This window comes from Lithobates pipiens, unplaced genomic scaffold, assembly GCF_037356315.1.
Source record: "Lithobates pipiens isolate NorthernLeopardFrog02 unplaced genomic scaffold, aLitPip1_a1.2 Scaffold_3, whole genome shotgun sequence".
NCBI classification, from domain to species: domain Eukaryota; kingdom Metazoa; phylum Chordata; class Amphibia; order Anura; family Ranidae; genus Lithobates; species Lithobates pipiens.
Genome location: NW_027507790.1, coordinates 150,558,738 through 150,570,757, shown reverse-complemented (window position 1 = coordinate 150,570,757; position 12,020 = coordinate 150,558,738). Strand labels below are relative to the sequence as shown.

General features: G+C 42.7%; 1 protein-coding gene across 3 annotated transcripts in view; it reads right to left on the bottom strand.

The window, feature by feature from the left end:
• ARB2A (ARB2 cotranscriptional regulator A) overlaps nucleotides 1-12,020 on the bottom strand; it is a 793,098-nt gene that overhangs the window by 768,621 nt on the left and 12,457 nt on the right. Inside the window, exon 1 of one of the 3 annotated variants that reach the window (XM_077462394.1) lies at nucleotides 10,681-10,818. The exons of the other annotated variants lie outside the window; for them this stretch is intronic. The gene's annotated coding sequence lies outside the window, so the exon portion shown is untranslated. Of the gene's footprint in view, nucleotides 1-10,680; nucleotides 10,819-12,020 lie in introns of those variants that run through there. 3 annotated transcript variants of the gene reach the window in all.

Sequence of the window (12,020 nt, the reverse complement as noted above, 5' to 3'; positions counted from 1 at the left end):
AGATACCCAACATGTCACGCTTTGAAAACTGTGCACATTTGTGGAATGGCGGCAAACTTCAGTACTTAAAAATCTCCATAGGCTACACTTTCACATTTTTTACAGGCTACCAGTTTAGAGTTACAGAGGAGGTCTTGTGCTAGAATAAATCGCTCTCACTCCAACGTTTGCGGCAATACCTCACGTGTGGTTTGAACGCTGTTTAGATATGCGGGCACTACCTATGTATGCGCTTGCTTCTGCAAACACAAGGGGATGTGCTTTACATTTTTTTCTATTTTTTTTTTTTATTATTATTTCTTTATTACACTTTTCCTTTAAGTTTTTATTTCTTAATCACGTTTATTCCTATTATGAATAGGAATATATGAATATGCATGACAGGTTCTCTTTATGGAGAGATCTGGAGTCTAAGTCTCCACATCTCTCCTCTATGCTGAAAAGCCAGAGATAAAAAAAACAAAAAAAAAAAACAAACACACAGCAGCGTTAACATCTGCCGGCGCTGGAAGTGACGTCATGATGTCGATTTCAGCCTCAGAGGGTCATGGAGATGGTAAACTTCTGGATCCCTGATCCCACAGGCGAGCCCGGAGAAGCACCAGAGGGTGGCGGGAGGGTATGCCTGTAAAAGCAATCAAATGGAAAAACAGCCATGTATGATGGCTATTACATTGCAGGGAATCACCAGCCACAAAAAAAAATGATATCTGAATGATACCTGTAGCTGCAGGCATCATTCAGATATCTCCACTCAAAGTCCAGGACATCATATGAAGTCCTATGGGCTGGATGTGGCTAAAGAGGAACTTCAGTCATTTTTTTTTCAACATTCCATCTATTAAATCTGGCTATTGACGTCACCCTGTCGCTGACCATGTAGCAGAGAGAAGCAGGCCTTGTGCATGCGCAGTAGGGTTCCGGGCGTGAAAAGCTACACTGCCGGGTACCCTTACCTGGAATAGCGGCGGCAGCACTCCATCAGCTGCAGTGCTGACATCGCTGGACTCCAGGACAGGTAAGTGTCCCATTATTAAAAGCCAGCAGCTGCAGTATGTGTAGCTGCTGATTTTTTATTTTTTTGGATGGACCTCCGCTTTAACTTAGCATAGTAAAACATTTTTTTCTGCCAGTAAATACCTTATACAACCAACTTACTGTTTCTTGTCTGGAAAAAAAGCCTAGGCTTATGACATCATGCACAGCTCTCGCTCTCCTGAGAGTTTGCCAGGAAGGGAGGGGGATGAGTCATAAGAGGGCCAATGAGAGCTGGAGGTGTGAGTCTGTGTAAATCCGGGAAGTAAACCGGCAGCATCAGCTGCCCTCATTTAAAATGATTGCAGCCAGACCCAGTGGAGGGAGATTTCTGCAACATATTTGGCAAGTACAGAATCACAGTACATATAAAATATGCAAAGAGGCTGGAGGGAAGCTTCAGAATGGCAAAGATGTTTTTATTACAAATTATGTGAGCAGATTCAATTTATCTTAAAGAGGAAATGCAATCTGGAGGTCACCTTCAAAGCAGAACTAAACCCTTCTATCCTTCACAGCCACAAAAGCTGCCATCTTAGCCTGTTTGCTCTGCAGTTGCCATGATGCTGCACATGTGATCAGTTACAACACCAACTATTTGATGGGGTCTCATTTTGCCTGAGAGCAGAAGCAGCTGTAAACACTTATTCACAGCATTCCTTGAATATAACCAATTTGGGAAACCCAGGGCTCGACAAACCCCAGGCGCCAGGTCGCCAATGCGACCAGAAATCGCAACCTGGCGCCTAAGCTGCCACCAGCCCACTCACTATTGATGCCCCAGACATGCAGCAGCATTAACACTGACTGCCGTCTTCCTCCACACTCAGCGGCGCCGCGCTGTGTGTGAAACTGACAAGCTACGGAGAGAGGAGGAGCTGTCAGATTTCAGCCTGATGTCGGGGTGGGCGGGACCCGGCCGGGGTGGGGGCGGGACCCAGCAGCTATCAAACACCAGCCAATGGGATCTGGGCGGGCCGCTACGTGTATGTGGCCCCGCCCCCTTTCTTAAGCAGCCCAATCGTTGGCTGGTGTTTGATAGCTGCTGAGTCCCGCCCACCCGGCCGGGTCCCACCCATTCCGACATTAAGCTCAATTCTGACAGCTCCTCTGTTACATTTCAGTAACAGAGTGCTCCGTGTGAAACCTGCCAGTGCCACCTGCCAGCGCCAACCAGTGCCACTGCCAATCAGTGCCACCACCAACCAGTGCCACCTGCTACTGCCAACCAGTGCCACCGCCAAATACCACCTGCCACCACCAACCAGTGCCATCTGCCAGTGACAACTAGTGCCACCACCAACCAGGGCCACCTGCCAGTTCCAAACCAGTGCCACCTGCCAATCAGTGCCATGTACCAGTGCCACCTGCCAGTGCCAATAGTGCCCCCTGCCAGTTCCAAACCAGTGTCACCTGCCAATGCCATCTGGCAGTTCCACGTGCCTGCCAGTGGCACGTGGAACCAATCAGTGCCACCTGCCTCCGCCAACCAGTGCCACCACCAATCAATGCCACCACCTACCAGTGCCAACTGCCAACACCAACCAGTGCCACCGCCAATCAGTGCCATCTGCCAGTGACATCTAGTGCCACCACCAACCAGGGCCACCTGCCACTTCCAAACCAGTGCCACCTGCCAATCAGTGCCACGTACCAGTGCCACCTGCCAGTGCCAAAATTGCCCCCTGCCAGTTCCAAACCAGTGTCACCTGCCAATGCCAACCAGTGTCACCTGCCAATGCCATCTGGCAGTTCCACGTGCCTGCCAGTGGCAACCAGTGCCAGCCAGTGCCACCTGCCAGTGCCAACCAGTGCCACCGGCAATCAGTGCCATCTGCCAGTGACAACTAGTGCCACCGCCAACCAGGGCCACCTATGATCACCAACCAGGGCCACCTGCCACTTCCAAACCAGTGCCACCTGCCAATCAGTGCCAGTGCCACCCGCCAGTTCCAACCAGTGTCACCTGCCAGTGCCATCTGGCAGTTCCACGTTCCTGCCAGTGTCAGCCAGTGCCACTTGCCAGTGCCAGTCAGTTCCATCTGTTGCCAGCCTTACTCTGAAACAGCATTTCATTGGAGTTATTGACTGGGTGCTCCATTGTGAGTTAGGCATAGGGGGTGAAAATGAGTGGCCTTACCCCGGGAGCTGACAATCCATACCACTCTTAAAAAAAAAACACTGGCTCCTAAATTCAAAGAAAATCTGTCAACCCCTGGGGAAACCATTAAATCGATGGGTTTAGTTCTGCTTTAAGCCTATAATTCTGTAATGCAAACAAATGAAGCAGACCGATTTCTTCTGTAATGGTAGGAGAAAAAAAAAAAAAAGGAAGCAAAAAGCATCTTAAAAAAAGAAAATCAAAAATCTGTACACCGACAACAGGAATTATTTAAATTCCAACAAATACAAAATCTAGCGAACATGAAAAACACCTAGAGGAAGTGAAAGAAGATTATACTATCCTGTAACCAGAAAGGGTCATAGTGGGCCCTACCAACATAACCTTTTCAGGTAAATCATGTCAATTGCCGGTGATGCCTGACCTAGGTGACCTCTTTCTCACACTAATCATAAAGATGAGCTTTGCCCCAACAGCACAGAGACTTGTACAGCACTTGATGAAGTACATAGGGCAACACAAATAGGGAAGTCAAGCTTGGCAAACTATATTACACTGGTAATCTAATAGAATATTTCAAAGTAGAAGTTGAGTAACAAAACTCATATTCTGTTGAGAGAAGGAGAATACAACAAAAACAACAACTAGCAGCAATTTCAAAGAAGTTCAGAATACACCACAGATAATTGTGAATATGCCCAAACATCACATCCAGTATAGCAATTCAACATTTTAACCACTTGAGGACCGCCGTATTGCCATTGTACGTCAGCACAATGGCACAGGCAGGCATAATCACGTACATCTACGTGATTGCCTTCCAGCGGGTGGGGGGTCCGATCGGACCCCCTCCCGCTGGTTACGGCGGTCCGATTCGGTCCAGGAGCGCTCCGTGATGAGGGGATGGCTGTTGGTTTTCGGCCACCCCCTCTGGATCGCTCCTGGCCAATGAGAAGCTTCCTCCCCTGTGTATTGTTTACACAGGAAGGAGGAAGTGATGTCATTCTCCTCGGGGCGGTCTTTTTGACCGGACTACGAGGAGAACAGTAAAAGTAAGTGTGCACCAACACTACACTGACATGTAGGTACACACAGGCACACAAACCCCCCCCGATCCCCCCCCGATCGCCCCCCGATCCCTGTGTCACTGATTGCATTGATCATTTCTTTACTGATCAATGCATTCAGTGTCAGTTGTGACAGTAAAAACTGTCAGGACAGTTAGTGTTAGGTCCAGGGTAGCCCCCTATCACCCCCCAATAAAGATTTAACCCCCTGATTGCCCCTAGAGTTAACCCTTTCACCCCCTTTTGCCAGTGTCACTAAGCGATCATTTTTCTGATCGCTGCATGTGTCGCTAGTGTCGCTAGGTAGCTAGTTATTTTTTTAGGTTCACCGCCAGGTTTTTATAGCGCTAGGTACCCCGATATACTACCCAATAATGTTTTTAACCCCCTGATTGCCGCTAGTTAACCCTTTCACCCCCTTTTGCCAGTGTCACTAAGCGATCATTTTTCTGATCGCTGCATGTGTCGCTAGGTAGCTAGTTATTTTTTTAGGTTCACCGCCAGGTTTTTATATCGCTAGGTACCCCGATATACTACCCAATAATGGTTTTAACCCCCTGATTGCCGCTAGTTAACCCTTTCACCCCCTTTTGCCAGTGTCACTAAGCGATCGTTTTTCTGATCGCTGCATTAGTGTCGCTACAGTCGCTAGGTAGCTAGTTATTTTTTTAGGTTCACCGCCAGGTTTTTATAGCGCTAGGTACCCCGATATACTACCCAATAATGGTTTTAACCCCCTGATTTCCGCTAGTTAACCCTTTCACCCCCTTTTGTCAGTGTCACTAAGCGATAATTTTTCTGAACGCTGCATCAGTGTCGCTAGTGTCGCTAGGTAGCTAGTTATTTTTTTAGGTTCACCGCCAGGTTTTTATAGCGCTAGGTACCCCGATATACTACCCAATAATGGCTTTAACCCCCTGATTGCTGCTAGTTAACCCTTTCACCCCCTTTCACCAGCGATCACAGTATAAGTGTCACTGGTGACGCTGGTTAGCCAGTTAGTTATTTAGGTTCCCCGTCAGGTTTTTATATAGCGCCAGGGACCCCCATATACTACCTAATAAAAATTTGAACCCCCTGATTGCCCCTAGTTAACCCTTTCACCACTGATCACCGTATAAGTGTTACGTGTGACTCTGGTTAGTTTGTTTTTTATAGCATTTTATATTCAAATCCGGAAGGCAGTGCTTGGTTTTCGGGGTCCCGTACGTGGCTAGACTCCCAAAAAGTCCCACACATGTGGTATCCCCGTACTCGGGAGAAGCAGCAGAATGTATTTTGGGGTGTCATTTCCCATATGCCCATAGCATGTGTGAGCAATATATCATTTAGTGACAACTTGGTGCAAAAAAAAAAAAGTTTGTAATATTCCCGCAACTTGTGGCAAAATATAAAATATTCCATGGACTCAACATGCCTCTCAGTAAATAGCTTGGGGTGTCTACTTTCCAAAATGGGGTCATTTTGGGGGGTTTTGTGCTATTTTGGCATTTTATGGCCTTCGAAACTGTGATAGGTAGTGAGGAGTTAAATCAAAAATTTGCACCCTTAGAAATCCTGAAGGTGGTGATTGGTTTTCGGGGTGCCCTGCGCGACTAGACTCCCAAAAAGTCCCACACACGTGGTATCGCCATACTCGGGAGAAGTAGCGGAATATATTTTGGGGTGCAATTCCACATATAACCATGGCATGTGTGAGCAATATATCATTTAGTGACAACTTTTTGTAAAAAAAATATTTTTATTTTTTTTTTGTCATTATTCAATCCCTTAGGACAAAAAAAATAAATATTCAATGGGCTCAACATACCCATCAGCAATTTCCTTGGGGTGTCTACTTTCCAAAATGGGGTCATTTGGGGGGGATTTGTACTGCCCTGCCATTTTAGCACCTCAAGAAATGAGATCGGCAGTCATAAATTAAAAGCTGTGTAAATTCCAGAAAATGTACTCTAGTTTGTAGACGCTATAACTTTTGCGCAAACCAAAAAATATACGCTTATTGACATTTTTTTTACTAAAGACATGTGGCTAAATAAATTTTGCCCTCAATGTATGACTAAAATTTAGTTTATTCGATTTTTCTTATAACAAAAAGAAGAAAATATCTTTTTTTTTCAAAATCTTCGCTCTTTTTCCATTTATATCGCAAAAAAAAAAAAAATCGCAGAGGCAATCAAATACCATCAAAAGAAAGCTCTATTTGTGGGAAGAAAAGGACGCAAATTTCGTTTGGGTGCAATATTGCATGACCGCGCAATTACCAGTTAAAGCAGCGCAGTGCGAAATTGCAAAAAGACCTCTGGTCCTTAAGGTGTTTATTGGTCCGGAGCTGAAGTGGTTAATGAGCAGTGGTCATGTAAATGGAAACCTGTACTGACAGAAATATGGCACATGGAGGACCATAAAGAAAGTACACTGTATATTTAAAGTCAGATTTATTGTTTTAGTTTTGGAAAGAGTATAGGAGAGTTAAAGTGGTTGTAAACCCACTTTTTGGACTTCTAACTATAGGTAAGACTAGAACAAGGCTTACCTATAGGTAGAGGAAATATCTCCTACACGTGTGCCGTTTAGGAGATATTTCACTTGTAGTCTGGCGTAAATTCCTACGGTGCATGCGTGGGGAAGAAACTAAACTAAGTGCCGTTTGTCGCAGCTCCCATGCGCGGGAATGGTGGCACAGGGCTCCGGTGAATCACAGGGCCCAGAAGGAAGAGGGCCAGAAGATGGACACTGTCCACACAGGGGACATCACTGGATGCTTTTGCAGGTAAGTGGCAAGTAGGCAACAGACTATAGCAGGAGTCCCTAGTAGAAGACTGTTTCCTGGGAGATAGTGTGGATAAATATTACTGTTCCATTTTAAGTAATCCAAGCCACATACCTAATGTCCATTATTTTCTTGGTCACCCTGTGCCCCTAATAGACACGTCTTACTGACCCCATATCTCACTGTAAATAAGTCCGATTGTGCCATATTCCTATTACAAGGGATGTTTACATTCCTTGTAATAGGAATAAAAGTAATCAAATTTTTTTTTTTAAGTGTCAAATTAAAAAAAAAAAAAATTAAATTAACAATAAAAATTTTTTTAAAGAGCCCCTGTCCCCGCGAGCTCGCACGCAGAAGGGAACGCATACGCAAGTCCCGCCCACATATGAAAACGGTGTGCAAACCACACATGTGAGGTATCACCGCGAACGTTAGAGCGAGAGCAATAATTCTATGGGGATTTTTAAATACCAATGTTTGGCGCCATTCCACGAGCGTGTGCAATTTTGAAGCATGACATGTTGGGCATCTATTTACTCGGCGTATCTTCCCCTTTCACATTATGCAAAAAAATTGGGCAAACTTTACTGTTTTTTTTTTTTTTTTTTTTTTTTTAAGCATTTTTCTGAAAAAAACGTGTTCGAAAAATTGCTGGGCAAATATGGTGTGAGATAAAAGGTTGCAACGACTGCCATTGTATTCTCTAGGGTCTTTGCTAAAAAAAAAAAAAAAAAACATAATGTTTGGGGGTTCTATGTAATTTTCTAGCAAAAAAATTATGAATTTTACATGTAGGAGAGAAATGTCAGAATTGGCCTGGAGTGGTTAAAGACAGAGCTGCCAGCTCCAAAACCCTCCTGGCTGAGGTGATCATAATTGGAAGGACACTTTCTGTAATAAGGTCAAAAGCAGGACCCCATGCGATGGATCAAACAGGGAATACTGAAATCACAGAAAGCACCAGTTTAAGTTCCCAAGGTAAAAAAAAATACATAAAATAAAAAAGCACACGCACATGGAATGAAAAGTCAGGGCTTCAGGTTAAAACGGACACCATTTAAACCATTAAAAATATTAATAATAATAATAGGAAATGTGCTGCTCTACAACCATAAAGAAGAGGGCGTACAAGCGCTTAGCATAGCAGATATGACTGTCTTGGAGATACCTTGCTCTTAGAACCTGGGCTCAGGAGCAGAATTGAAGGCCTGTCCTTATGACATAAGATCTGACCAGAAAAGAAAAGCCTGCAAAAATATGAACCAAGTCGTTGTACCAAAGTCTTTTTGTCCAGCCTAAAGCTGCAAAATCCCTTCAACTTGATCCTCCAAAGCAGGCATAAAGATGATGGCATCCCTGGGACAACCAGAGCATCCACTGCATCTGCCAGAGGATCTCCTGCTCTGTCTATGAACCTGGGAATGTTAGTAGTGACATGATGCCAATTCACATTCAATGTGCCACACCATAGACAGCTCTGATAGAACACCACCTGATCATTGCCCCCGCTCAAGCAACTACCGACTTAAAGCGTGCCTGACATTTTTCCACTCCAGGAATTTTAAACGTTAAAAGAACTGCCATTCAACAGTGTTCATGTGTTGTACCTCCTTGGTGGATTATTTAAAATATTCCTGTGGTGTTAGCTAGTTGTATCCTCCCAAGATGGATTTTTAGTTGTGGGGTTAAATATAAGAGACACAAAATCGTATGGTACATATCTTCGAAAATGGGGTTATCTGCATTTTGCCAATAAGAGAAAATGGTGCCAATTATGGCGTCAAAAACGCATGCGATTTTGCTTCGAGTGTACCGCAAATTTGCATGATTTTGCCAAATTTGCGCCGATTTTACTGTCCTTATGGTTTGTTTTTCATAGGTCATGTGACTCAAAAAGCGCATTAAAAATCTAACACGGGTGCATTATGTTTTCTTTTATTGGTGTATTCTTGCTGCGTTTTCAGTGCGTTTCAACGGGGGAGTGTGTTTTTCGTGCAGTTTTTTTTAACTGCCCAAAATACAGCGAGCAGGATTTAACACCACAACGGAAGCGCAAGGGACCAGTGTAAAGACATACATAGAATTTCTTGAGAGCTTTCTTCTGCTAAAAAGGTGCCAATAATGGCTGACAAATTCTTATTCATTTAAATTGATGATATTATAAAGTCGAATATAATACAAATTATATATATATATAAAAAAATATTTATTTTTCAGTGAACCTCTATATCAGGTTCAAGTAATCTAGATGTTTTGCAGAACCAGGAAAGATTTAATAGCCATCTTAACCTCTGCAGGCAGTGCAGGGTGATCTACAATCTGTTTTATGTCCTGAACCAATGTCGTGTTGAGATATTTGAGAGTATAAGTTCGTAAAAATACTATAGGAGCTGTAGCCAACCCGAAGGTTAATGCCACAAACTGCAAGTGCCTGGGCCATAGTGCAAAGTACAGAAGGCATTGATGTAGAGCATGAACATGGGTATTATGGACGTTCACCATGAACATGAATTCATCTACTGCAGAGAAGCCACAACCCAGCAAACAGTTTCCAGTCAGAACTTCTGAACACAACTTCCCAATTTCAGAAGACTAACAAAAGGTATTAAGTGCTTTAAATTTCAGAATCGGACATCCTACAAAGACTGACTTATCAGACCCATCACATGCTGGGAGTAAACCTTCAAATACTAGTTCCTGACAAAGCATTCTGGTCCATTAAGTTAAAGTCTTGGAAATCCAGGGCAAGAAAAGATAAGCTTAGCGAGGGACTCCAATTTTTAGTTTGTCAAATACTAAAAAGGAGGGAGAAACTGAACACGATCATTGTCATTGTGTTAAGAGGAGATAAAGTCAGGTTTACCAATGGTAGTGACGATCATTTTTTTTTTTCCCCCACAGGGAATGGATAAAAAAAAAAAAAAGAAAAAAAAAAAAGAAAAAAACTCAAGAATCAGGATGATTCGAATTTCTAGCAAGAAAAATCTGCAAATTGTTGATGACTGGGAAAGGCTTTATCAAGGTTTTCGTGTCTGTGGAAACCCAGCCGTTTTGTTGCACAATTCTGTGAATTGCATAAATCAGGCTGTCAATGATTTCTAGTGGGTGGGAAGCTATACCATGAGGTCCAAGGGAGTCAAACTGGCAGCTGCAACCAGCAGGAATAGTAGAGAAACAAAAATAAAAAGGGAGTTAAAAGAAGAAAGACTCCAGTGCCCTAAAACTCTAATAAGACACAGCAAAGACCTCTATACACAGCCTACTCACCACCATGGGTGACCCTTCAGTGCCCATTGATGATCTGGGAGTCCAGTAGGGCATGGATCTAGGTGGCACCACTATTGGGAATATCTGTATCTGAGGGTATAGTTAGACACATACAGAGCAGAGTCACTATGTAATGTGTATCTAAATCTGGAACCAGGTATAAGCACAGAGTCCAGGAATGAATTCTGCAGGGGACTATCTGGAGCTAGGGGTCTGCTATGGTACAGAGAAGCGGGATGACAGCTTTAGTGAATATTCAGATGAGAGTCAAGTATGACACCAAGCAGAAGGTTGGATTTTGTGGTTAAGATTCAGGTTTTGGGAGACCAGTATGACACTGCCAGCAGCTACGGATTGAAGAATCCTCTCCAAAGAGTCTTTTCCCAAACTAAAGCCAAGGAAAGATGTCTTACCTCTTCAAGACACCACGGTAATCTCAGCTTTTTTTTAATCCGTGTTGATGGGGCTGTACCTTCTATATTTTTTTTCCTAGCTTCCAACCTACTAGAGGCCACAGCTAAACCCAGCCATAGAAGACTGACTGTGTCCCTCTATGAATAACAGCAGGAATTGAAGAGAAAAAAAAAAGAAGCAAAACCACTTTTTAAATGCTTGAAAAAACTGTTTGTGGAGTGGATGCCTGAGCAAACAATAAGGTCATGAAATGTTGTAAACAGCATTCCATCAATTACCTGAAAACAGTGCTTATTCATCATCATGCATTAGCAGAACAAGATAAGTCGGCTTCAAGATTTCAAGCAGTAGAATAAAGCCACTAAGGGCTATAATGACTAACTTTAGGTTTACTCTAGGGCTGAAACAACTAATCGATTATGAAATTAATCGATTACCATTTTCATAATCGATTAATCGGCCAGTAACAAAATGGGGTTAAAGTTAATGAGTCTGATGATATTTACCAGATTGACCCTTTAAAAGTATAGATCTCCTCTAATAGTATATACACTCGAATAGTATGAACACTATATCTCTCCTCTAATATTATATAAAGTATATCTCTTCTAATGGTATATACAGTATATAGCCTATAATAGTACATACAGTATCTCTCTCCTCTTAATAGTATATACAGTATATATCCACTCTAATATATACAGTATATCTCTTCTGTCTGTTATTCTCAGAGTGGATTAGATATTTTGCTCCCCAACTATATAGTTATTTATATTTACCACTGCATAGAGATATTTAAGAATAAATTGCCTTTTTTTTTTTTTTTTAACTTTACATATTAACTAAATTATACACCACACTTTTTTTAAGGTTATTAACCAATTAATTGAAACAATAATCGGGCAACTAATCGATTATGAAAATAATCGTTAGTTGCAGCCCTAGTTTACTCTTATGGATAGTATATGCAGATCATCCCATTGAGCTGCAGATGAACGGAATACAATTAATGCAATGTAACAACGATGTTACATTGTATTTCTGAATAAAACTTCTAAAGCAGTTTTTTTCCATCACAGTGGTTGCAATTTTTACTTAGCAAGTCCATGCTGTCATTTTGACAGCCTAGAAATGCTGACCAGAGCAGCATGGGGAGCAGGAAAGGGAGTGCTACAATCGTCCTGTGTACTTTGTTGAGTTTTTTTTCCTCATACATAGAATGCCAAGGGTCTGCAAGGAGTTAATCATCAATGCAAGCTGCAAATCATTGAGTGTAGAAAACCATAGAATCAGTTAGTACTTACCATATATACTTGAGTATAGGCCGATCCGAATATAA